We start from the raw sequence: 12026 nt of genomic DNA, 5'->3' as shown, positions 1-12026 counted from the left end.
GAATTAGTTATTCTTATCAAACAACTATGCAAATAGAGTTCATGTAACTGAAGCAGAAAACCCCAGCACCACTCTACAGGGGCAGTGGGGAAGAGAGGACTGAGCCAACCCTGCTCCCAGGATGCTCTTCACATTTGACAAAGGCTTCCTCAGTGCCAGGCACTGTGCTGGCATTGGATCACTGAATACCAACTCCTTACCATATGCACTGAAACAACTTCTTATCCTGAACATGTTTCCCCAACTAAACCCAAAGCTCCTTATGGGCCCAAGTTAGGCCTTAGTCATCTCTGAATCCTAGATTGAAATAAGTACAGTAGTGGCTTGTAGCGGGTGCTTACTAAATATTTGTTGATGGAATGATCATGTGCTTCTTACAGTAGTCTGACAAAAATCATGGTGTCCTTTTAATACTGAAATAAGAGCCTCCCTCTATGTGGTGCTCTGTCTATCTATCTAATCAAAATTGGACTGAGAGTCACCCTCCATGGGCCATGTACCAAATGACAACTGAGATTACCTTACCATGGCTCAAGCCATCAACTGTTTGGAAATATCTATTGAAGGCACCATGTGAGTGTGCCTCTACACACACTCACATACACTTCTAACAGTGAGCACTTTAACTATTCATTCCAAGATTAGGAATTTCCCCAAGAAAAGTGGTCTTAAAAGCACTCTGACCTGTCTCCAGAGTTTATAAATTTACATAAATTAAAATATTTAAATCATGACTAAGGAATTTTCCAGAACTGATAACAATATTGAAAATAATGAACAAACTGATGGCATCTACCACAAAAAGTTTGGCGGGCCCATGCTTGCCTATGGACTCCCTTAACACTGGGTACAGAGGAGATGTTAAAAAGTAGACATATTCTCAAGCCTCATCCCTTGAGATAGTCCTAGTTCTCTGGCTCAGTTAATCTAGGTTGCCCTGGGTTTCTGTATTTTTACAAGCTTCCAGGTGATTCTGTTGTTCAGGTGTGAGTAGGCTTAAATCACCTCTTGAGGTGTTTCCCGTGCTAATATTCAATGTCAACCAGGTGAGCTGGCATGTATCACCACACCGATCTTGAGTTGCCTGATTTAGAAGCTGGAAAGGTGCCCCTTCCTTAGTCCTCCTTAGGTTTCCTTCTGAAAATTGCAGGTCAGATATGAGAAGACATCCATCCCCACCAGGTATCAGCTCTTCAGTAAAGGATACACTCTTGGCTGTGCTCCCCTGTGCAAACTTTCAAAGATTTTCTCAGGGTCCATGTGTGAATCTGATGAGTCTAAATGGCAATCGCCCTCCATCCTCTCAGTTTCTCTAATCCCCGGAAGCTAAACCAGTCTCTCAGAGGCCTCGACTTGAAGGTAGAAGATTCTGCCCCTCTGCTCCTCAGGTTCCTTCCTTGTTGTAGCTCTGGGGCCCCTTTCTCCTCAACCTCATGACCTGAACCTCTTCACCTTGCTAAGATTCCAGAACATGAGCATAAGGTTACAACTTAGTCACGTGTGGATGTGTTAGGGCCTTGAGGTCAGTGCAACTGCAAAGTCAAACCAATCATCCTTTAATTTTCTTTCATGACATTTAATACCAATACAATTAAATTATTGGTGCGATTTTTTGATCGCACCTAATGCCACTTTAATTTGATAAACCTTTGTGTAACTACTTCTTTAATGTGCTCCCATTAAAGACTGTAAGCGCTACGATGGAGGGACCTTGGCTGTCTTGTTAACTCCCGACCCCTGCTCTTAGCACAGAGCCTGGAAGTGTTGGTAGAAACTCAGTGAAGCAGGGGATGGATCTTGTTATACAAGGATGCAGGTTTCCTGCTCACTGGGGAAATTCTCTTTCAGAATGAGTCAGTTAGCAAGGATTTATGTCAACCATGGGCATCCTGAATTCCCCTAGTCTAAGTTCTAAGAGGATTAAGAAGTCATCAGGCACATAATGGCAAAATTCGGGAAGCTGCCAAAAGCCCTGGTCTGACCTTTGTAAGCCGTCAAGGCCGTGATCAAGAGAGATGGGCCATCTAGGTGAGCTGAGGATGGGCAGGGGCATGCTCGGCCTGAAAGGCTCCCTCTTCTGCTCCTCGGACAACTATCCTGGCATAGGCCCTGCAGGGCAGGTATGCAGAGTCAACTGAACGTCCTGCTTCTGGCAGAAGAGAAGCATCCCAGATCTTGTTTTCTGGAGGATATCGACTGGGAAATGAAGAACAAGAGAAGGAAAGAAATAGACAGAAAAAGATAATATGAAAGAAAAATCTTAAGGGAGAAAGAAAAAGTCAGTCCAATCGTGTTTAACCAATCAATCAATGCATATTTGCTGAGACCAGGCTATCACTGGGAGTATTTTATTTTTATCCCCAACTCACTCACAAAGCACTCTTCCCCCCACAAAAGCTAAAGCATTTCTCCCAAATCTTCACCTAATCTTTGAGCAATATAGTGGGGCTGAGATCAATTTTTCCTATTTTACAGAGCCGAAGAAGCTAAAGAGAATTGCTAAGAATCCAGAATAATTCCAAATCAATCATTTTAGAGCTGGGATGGATTTTTCAGAAATATCTTGGTTCAAGCTGTTGGGTAGGTAATGTTTATTTATCACCATTTTACATATGACACAAGCCAGTACTAAGTTTGCACTTGCGTCAGAAAATGCAAAGAGATAACATAATGCCTTGAGAAATGGCGCTCAGGGTCTGGCAGCTAGGATGTCACCCAAGTGATTCAGTGATTCCCTGACACATCAGAATTTATCCCTAAAGTGCATTAAGTGTTTACCATGACAGACTTGCTTTAAATCCTTTCATTTCTCATAACAGCCCTATAAGTAAATACTGTCATCATCTTCTTTTTAATTTAAAGAAACAAAAACACAGAGAGGTCAAGTTATTTGCTTGAGGCTGCATAGTTAATAAATGGCTGACCAGGACTATGAGTGCAAACATTCCACTTATAAGCCTGGGCTCTTATCTTCTACAGAGCTATCAGTTTAATATCCTATCAATCTATTCCTTTCAGGAAAGGAAGCATCGTTAAAAGGCATTTTCTATTTTTCTCAAAGGAAACTGTTTAAAATGTCCTGATGATCCATTAATATTTAAACACTCCAGAGAAAAGTGAAAACCCAGAGCCAAGAAAGACCACATTAGGCACGAGGTCTGGTGCACCGCTGCAAGGCTGCTTTGCAGCGACAGGGGCCCATTACCCAAGAAGAGATGGAAAGGAAGCACTGAGAATCCTTCTGCCCTGGTGCTCATTTTTCCCCACCTGTTTGTAAGCCCATGTTGCCATTGCACTCTGTCCCCAAAAGGGCCATTAAGGGCTTTTACAGTCCCAGGGGACCAGTTCCAGGAGGATCTCAGCACCTGTCCCAAGGCCTCCCACTGGCCTGAAGACTTCTCTTCCCTACTAGACTGGAAGCTAGTAGGGAAGCAGCTATTGTTTCCATCATGGCATCACTGGTTGGGAAGACGCAGTGCCTTCTCAATGGCATGTTCTCAATATTCAGTGAATGCGAAATCTGCTTCTAGCCTGTCGTTAGCTCCTGGGGGGTCGGGGTGGGGGACATTTGGCCATGCCTAGAGACATTTTAGGTTGCCACAGTTTGGTTTTTTGGGGAGGCATCTAATGGTAGAGGCCAGGGATGTTGCTAAATATCCTAGAATGTACAGGACAGCCCCCCCACAACAAGTAATTAGCCCAAAATATCAGTAGTGCTGATCTTCTGGGCCCCAGTCCATGCCCTTTCCTCATAGTGCCCTAATACGCCAGAAATTGGGACAGGTCTCTGCAAATCACTCCTGTGGCTTCCGAGGCCAAGTCGACTCCCTCTAAAGAGAGAATCTTAGATTGCAGTATAGCTTCCTGCTATTTACTTTCACTTAAAAACAAAACTGTATAACTTGGTGCATATAAAATAGGGCAGATGTTAAAGTCATGTATCTTTAACTGATATTTTTTGTTTGGTTTTCCACAGACTGAATGAGACACTGCCTCTTATCACTTATCTCTCTAAAGATGGGATTAATGGCTGGTTAAAGAGCAATAAACTAAGAGTATGGAGGTGGGCTTTTAATTGTAGCTCTCTCTCTTTTGAAGAAATTGTTCTGAATAAATGGGGGAAAGTTAAATCTGCTAACTTTGCATGGCAGTTGCATTATTATTCTTTGCATTTTTTAAGCCTCCATAAGTTATTCTCCAGCAGGCACAAGCCTTGACTCGTGCACCTCCTGAAGCAGCTGATACCCCCTCAAAAAGGCTCGTTTCACAGCTATTTGCAAGGGCCAGGAGTCTGGGTGGAATATGTGGAGAAGCAAAATCTTTGGGTCTAGATAGCTCTGCCATTTACGTGGGGAAGTTAATTAACCTCTCTGAGACTGAGTTTTCTTTTCAAAACGGAAATTTTTTAAAAAAGCAATAATTATGGGGATGCTAAAAAAAAGATGAATTAAGTTCCTCATGAGAAGAGTGAGCACAAACTTAGTGAAGATAATAGATGTCTGCTTTTTTACTGTCAACAAAGCTTTTACTTTCTTTTTATCCTTTTATTCTTTTTATAACGAGACTAAAAATACTGGGGCAAGAATTAACAGGTGAAATATTTTCCTCCTCCTCCTCCTCTCCAGTCAACTGTGGTTACCCAACAGTTCTGCAGACAGTACAATGTTTTAAATAGCTTAGCTTTGGGTTTGTCTTGCTAACTCAGTCCCATTATCAGCTCAACAGATGCCAATAAACATCCATTTCCTGCTGTACATTGGGTAGTGTACTGGGCAGTGGTGGGGTCCAATGGAAATGACTCTGATCCAAGCCCTGCCCTCGGGAAGCTTACAAGTCATTGAGAAAAGACAAGGGCACACACAATCCAAAATCTTCACATGAGATGCAAGCTCTCAAACAGGAGCAAGGTCTTCACGTCTTCGCTTGAAATGACAAAAAGACCAATTCTGGCTGGACACCAGGAAGAGGTGACATCAGAGGTGTCTTCAAGGAAGGAAAAAATTGGGGCAGAGCTGTAAGGGAAGAACATTTTCCAGCTGGAGGAGGAGCACTTTTCAGGTGGTGGAGCACTTTTTACATGGTTCTAGAGGGCAGAGCATTGCAAGGTTAGGAGGGTTGGAAAGGAGGCTAATGGGAGCTGAAAAATAAACCTAAGACAGATTTCGAAAAGGGAACTATGTTTTGTTTTTATTTTTGTGTGCGTGTGTGTGTATTTATCTATTTATTCCATGTTATTTTATTTAGTCTATAGGCAAATGGGAGCTAGTAAAGGTTTTGGAGCAGGATATGAGGTGAGATGTACTTTCAAGAACAGATGTGGGAAGTGGATTCGGCTCAACAGATAGTGCATCCGCCTACCACATGGGAGGTCCAGGGTTCAAACCCAGGGCCTCCTGAACCACGTGGTGAGCTGGCCCATGCACAGTGCTGATGCGCACAAGGAGTGCCATGCCACACAGGGGTGTTCCCCGTGTAGGAGAGCCCCATGCACAAGGAGTGCGTCCCATAAGGAAAGCTGCCCAGTGCAAAAAAAGTGCAGCCTACCCAGGAGTGGTGCCATGCACACAGAGAGCTGACGCAGCAAGATGACGCAACAAAAAGAGACTTAGATTCCCAGTGCCGCCTGACAAGAACACAAGCGGACACAAAAGAACACACAGCAAAAGGACAGAGAGAGCAGACAACTGGCGGGGGGCCGGGGGTGGGGAGGAAGGGGAGAGAAATAAATAAATAAATCTTTTTTAAAAAAAACATGTATTGATTGTGTGGGGGGTGGGAGAGTGATTAAAAATACAGCATAAAGTTCTCAAACTACGATCTGCTCGTTTATTCCTTTAGAAAGAGTCTCAAAGGGCATCTAGTCCATCCTCACACCCAGTGCAGGAAATCACTGGGTGACACACTCTGCTTGAACGCTTCCACTGCTGAGAAGGTCCCTGTGTGCAGAAGGGCATACAGCATCAGTTAAGAGCTCAGCTCGGTGGTCCAGGAGACCAAGTGGCATAGGGGAAACCCACCGCCTCTGGTCTGGTCAGACTGGGCTCAAATCCAGCACTGTCCCTTCAAGCAGAGCAACCTTGGGCAGGCTGCTCTCTCAGTCTTTGTCTCCTTGTACCTGGAATGGGGGTGGTAATCTCCAGTGTGCATGGTTTGCAGTGATGCTAAGGAAGATATCTTACCCACTGAGGTCAAGCATGACTTCAGATCTGAGCAAAGAAGCCTCCTTGCTTCTCCCCATCCCTTGGGACCTACTTTCACCTCCTAGAAGTACCAAGGACCTGTTTTCTGTCAATTTCACAAGGCAAATATTGGAAGATATCAACCAGGCTCCCACAAAAGTGCAGCATCACCTTCCCCTTGGAAAACGTGTTTTCCAAAGCATTTCCTTTATAATCCTGACATATGTGCCCTGATGGTGTCTAAACTCTTGGTCCTCAATGTAAAGCTGCCTGTCTACATCAGGGGAGGGATAAACACAGGCTTTCTCAAAGGCAGTTCTGATCATCTCTTTCCTCGTGAGTGAGTTTGCTTGGCCTTGCTGAAGATCTCTGAAGAGACTTCTCGACCCTCTTTTAATTTCCCCCAGGCCCTGGTCTGACAACTTCTCAAAGCAGTATAGGGCAAGGCACTGGAAAAAAGAAAAAAAGAGACCCGCTGGTGTAAGGCACATGGTTCGGTGTTCGTCTGACTACCCGAAATAAACTAAGACTAACAAGACAAAAATAATTCCAACACTTCATGTGAAAGAGCCACTGATGAGCTTCTGCTAAGGCGGTGCATAAACAGCTCGGTAGTTTGCAGAACAATTAGCCTGGCCTCGGGTTCCCAGGACAGCCATGCAGACGGGGGAGGAGAGGAGGAAGGAGGGAGATGCCCCGTGCTGGTCCAGCAGTGCTGAGAACAAGCTGCTTCTGATTTTAGGAAAAGAGCTTCACCCCCGGCTGACCCCTGGTCCACAGCAAACACACTCAGCACCCAGCACTGATCACTACCAATGGACAGGCTCTGCCCTAGGTCGTGGGAATAAAGGGATTTAAAAACTGGCTGAGGAGACTGATATGGGAAAGTTTGTGGCAATATAATGCACTTGATGGAAAAAAGGAAACTGAGACCCAGATTTTGTTTTCCAAATTGAAGGTGGGGGAGGGCATCGAATAAACAAGTACAAACAGAGCAAAGAGAACTCTAGGGCTGTAAGAGCTAGGAGGGGGGTTTATTCAAAGTGTCATTTGGGGAGCAGGGGGGCCGGACAGAACAAGTGGCCTAAATGCTAGGATTTCACCAGGTTGGAAAAAGGAAAGAGAATTCAGGCCAAGGGAATAACATGTGCAAAGGTCCCCTGGAGGGTCTGGAGAAAGGGCGCATGTAGGGAAAGGAGAGCTTCTAACCTTTATGAGCAAAAATAAGGCTTTATGCCTGGAAATGACATGAAACCATTACGGGGAGAACCCTCTGGCAACAGTGTAGAGAATGAGTTGGAAGATAAGGCAGGAGACGCTTGCCAGGGTGGAGGTGAGAGAGGCCCTGGATCAGAGCAGTGGCTTTCAGGACGGAGGAAGGGGGTGAATTTGATCAACATTTTGGACAATGCCCTAAACTGCCATGCATCACATCTCTGTGTAAATATTTGAACAGTGGGGTGTGCCGTAATCAAGGGCACAACAATGAAAGGATGGGTCCTGATAATCCCCAGGCATAAACCCAGAGGAACCAACATGAAGAAGGAGCACTTTTATTTAGGTGTTTGCACTCTGCAAAGATGCCAGAGGAAAACGAAATGTTTTATTTCGGTAAGTATTAAGCACCTAACACATCCCACACTCATATTTATTGCCAGGTACTGTACTGTGCTTGTTAGCTGCATAATCTCTTTCACTAGTCAAACTATTTTTAAGGTAAGTTTTACTTTTTAAACGTATTTTTAAATGAAAAAACTAAGGTCCAGTGAGTTCTAAGTATTTTGCCCAAGGACAAAGTTAATAAACTGTAGGCTCATCCACAGAGAGAAAGAAAGGAAGACAACATTTCAACAAACACGAAATTGAAGGTCTATGTCCCCGGAGACCAGGTGGCCCAGTCTCTGCACATTAAATGAATCCCCAAAGGAAACAGGTTCTCTCATCCATCGATGGTGGATGTGCAAATTGGTACTACCCTGCTGGAAGGGAATTAGACAATACTTGACAAAATTTCATATGCACATACCCTTTTGGCCCAGCACTCTCACTTCTAGAAATTTACCCTGAAGATACAACTTTGACAATATAAAAATACGTATGGCAGGTTTATTCGTTGAAGAATTGGGCACATACACAAAATATTATTGGAAACCACCTAAATGCCCATACAGTGGAGAGCAGTTGAGTAAACTATCATACATCCATATGATGAAGTAGTATGGAGCTGTGAAAAAATACAGTGAGGCAGATCTTTATGAAGCAATAGGGAGCGACTTTAAGGATCTATTTTTAAGTGAAAATAAAAGTACAAAATATTTTCTGTAAGTAAGGAGGAGTTATGAGAAAATATACATGTATCTGCTCATTTGTGCAGAAGAAATACAGGAAGGATCAACATGAAACATGGGATTGGTTACTTACAGGGGATGGGTGGGAAAGTGGTAGAAAGAATGAGGGGATAGAAACAGGAGAGTAGGGATGAAAGGGAGTTGAGATGAATGCCTTTGATTTCACTCTGACTCTTAGAACCATGGTCATGTTTCCCATACTCACAAAATAAATAAATCATTCAAATCAACCAGGATCCAGGGGTGGGGGTACCTAAGTGGAATTCAAATAATAACAAATGAACCTGACTGTATTACAAATAAATAATATAGCTATACTGAAGGAGGTGAGGAAGAAAAGAACACAAGAAACTTTGGAAAGCAGTATTTTACCGATACACTGATGGCTAGGGATAAGAGGAACTGTTTGCAGAGATTGGACTCTTCTAGGTACTTTTGTTTTTCACAGGGATATAGGTTAGAGATTCTGAAACTACTTTATATGCATATGCACTGAGCAAATAAGTAACAGTATGTTGAATAATGAGAGCCAGGCTTCTCAGTATCAGAGAGAGGAGTTACAAATAAGGAAAGGAGGAAGGCCAGAATAAACCTGTGATGTTGGATTGGAATCAGAAGTGTCAGTATAAACTCATACTTACACATATACACATGCATACACACACATATATACACACGTGTATATACATAAACCATTATGCGTGTATATAAATACATATATAGTGACATATATACATACACGGAAATAAATGTGTGTATTGTATGATTAAATAAAAAATATATATATTTCATAGCTCTCCCTGCTGAGAACTCTTAGAAGCAATAACACCTCAGTAGCAATGAGCTTACCTAGCCCTCATATCTTAGTTTCCAACCATTTTTTTTTACTGAAAGGAAATTGGGATCTTTGGAGAAATAGTGGATTCCAGGGCAGGGAGAAGGAAAGTATATGATAAATCCAGAATCTCTTGTGGTACCAGAAAATAAAGAAGTGCTCAGAAAATGATGGGGGTATGTAAAAAAGACAAAGAGCCAACTTGAATAGCTCCCATTGATCAAATCTGGGACAATTTGAGTAATAATGATGGTCGTGATGAATTATAATCCAGAGATTAAAATAAATACACGAGTCCATACTGATTAAGATAAATAATTGAATAAGAAATTGGAATAAAAGAGACAGGTCTTCCTTATAGTAGATTTCTAATTGATAATGGTATAAGAAATGACGGAAATAAAAAATGGCCATTAGTAAATACCACTGTAATTGTTGCAGGGAAGAATCATTGGTGGATTCTAAAATTAATGGGTAAAAGTATGACTAAAAATAGGATCCTTTCATAGTCTTAAAGTATCTCCCCACAAAATACTTATGAATTATAAAGAAAAAATAGATTTACAGTGGAGAAAGCTGGCAGGTGGCATCTTAACAAAGTGACCAAAATTAATATTATCAATGAGGCAAATTGACCTCGTGCACCTTCTGACAATGCAGGGAGGACTTAATATCAGAACTGTGGTATTGTCAAAAATGTATTACCTCAATCTTAGTGGGTAAGTTATCACATGAACCTAAATTGAGGACATTCTACAAGATAACTACTGGCTAGTACTCTTCAGAAGTGTCAAGTCATGAAAGAAAAAGAAAGTTTGAGGAAATGTCACAGATGGAAAACTCTCAGGAGGTATGACCTTCCAAGTTTAATGTGGGATCCCAGGTAGGATCTTGGACCAGAAAATGGATATTAGTGAACTGGCTGATGGAATTCAAATAAGCTCATTGATTAGTTAATAATACTGCATCAGTGTTCATCTCCTGATTTCAATCATTGTACTATGTGAGATGTCAACATCAGGGGAAGCTGGGTGAAGGGTACATAATGACTCTGTACTATTTTTCTAGTTTTCTGTACTAGAATAAGTTAAATAGTAAATACTTACATATGTAAGTGAACTTCCAATATTGCCTACAGGTTCTGAGTCCATCTGGCATTTTTGCTTGCTGCTCAAATCTCTTAGTTCTTCATTATGCATGTTGACAGCATCACTGGTGTTTTTTTAACTGGAAATTGATTTCTTCTCCTTACCTGGATTCTCTAGCCAAGGGAGAGCCTAGGACCTGATGCAGTACACAAGGATTCTTCCCCTTTCTTCCCATCCCTTTTAATTCATTCTTACAATTCTGGATCCCACAAAATCCATGAATCAAGATAATTTAGGGAAGCAGATATAGCTCAACTGATAGAGCATCCACTACCACATAGGAGTTCCAGGGTTCAAACCCAGGGCCACCTGGCCTGTGTGGTGAAATGGCCCACACACAGTGCTGCTGTGCACAAGGAGTGCTGTGCCATGCAGGGGTGTCCCCTGCCTAGGGGAGCCCCATGCAAAAAAAGTGCAGCCTGCCCAGGAGTGGTGCCACGCGCACAGAGAGCTGATGCAGCAAGATGACACAACAACCAAAAAGAGAGACACAGAATCTTGGTGCTGCTGAGAATGCGAGTGGGCACAGAATACACAGTGAATGGACACAAGAGAGCAGACAACTGGAGGGGGAGGGGGGAGAAATAAACAAAAAATAAATCTTAAAAAAAAATAATAATTTAAACAGAATTCTCACTAGAGAGTGGGAGAAAGGGTAAAGCTAGCTGACCAAAAACATTTATTTTTAATGGGGGGAAGAAAAAGAAGACATGATTAAATTCTGCCTTTATAACACAAGCATAATCAAAGGTATAGTCAGAAGATGCTGGATTCCTCCAGGTTCTTGACTCTGTCACATCAAAGAGTTTAAGAACATGCCAGTTTAGTTAGGGCAATAGTTTATTGAGAAATGAGAGGAAAGAGAAAAGCATGCACGCAAGACATGGATGCGGGATGCCTCCAGGCAAAGAGAAGCACCTGGGATGGGAGACTGCTTTCATTAAAGCTGGCCTTCCCTCCCCTTTCCTAGTGCAGGGAGAGGGTCCCCAGCTGCTTGCTGCTCTGGTTGTTGCCTTAAGATCCTCCCCTGTTAGCACAGGGGACCAATGACGAGGCCTTTTGTTTGGAGTTACCCGGGGTCAATGGAGAGGCCTGTTTGGAATTATCTGGGACTTCTAAATGGGACCTCATGGCCAGGGTCTCAGGGGGGTCTTTCTGGCTTTGTTCTTAGTAGCAGCCTTCCCTCAGGGGGTTACCAGGTGGGGGTTACCGGGTGGGGCCCCAGCTGTGACTCACCTTCCCTCTTTCCTTATACTAACCCACCTCAAAATTGCACAACCTAAGAAGAGATCATGAACTCTAAGGGTTATCAAGAAGTAAAATTACCTGAGATGAGGAAATAGGTTTATCTGGTAGTTATTCCAATTCTAAGGCTAAGTTCTTAGTTGGCCTTTGGGTTAGCCATTTCCTCTCGGTCTGAAATGAGAGTTTGGGGATTACTAGGTGGTAAAAATCACTTCCAGCCATCAATTCCTTTGATACATGCCATCCATACACACATAGTTAAATGTGTCTG

This window comes from Dasypus novemcinctus, chromosome 14, assembly GCF_030445035.2.
Source record: "Dasypus novemcinctus isolate mDasNov1 chromosome 14, mDasNov1.1.hap2, whole genome shotgun sequence".
Taxonomy (NCBI): Eukaryota; Metazoa; Chordata; class Mammalia; order Cingulata; family Dasypodidae; genus Dasypus; species Dasypus novemcinctus.
This window is presented reverse-complemented; position numbering follows the sequence as displayed.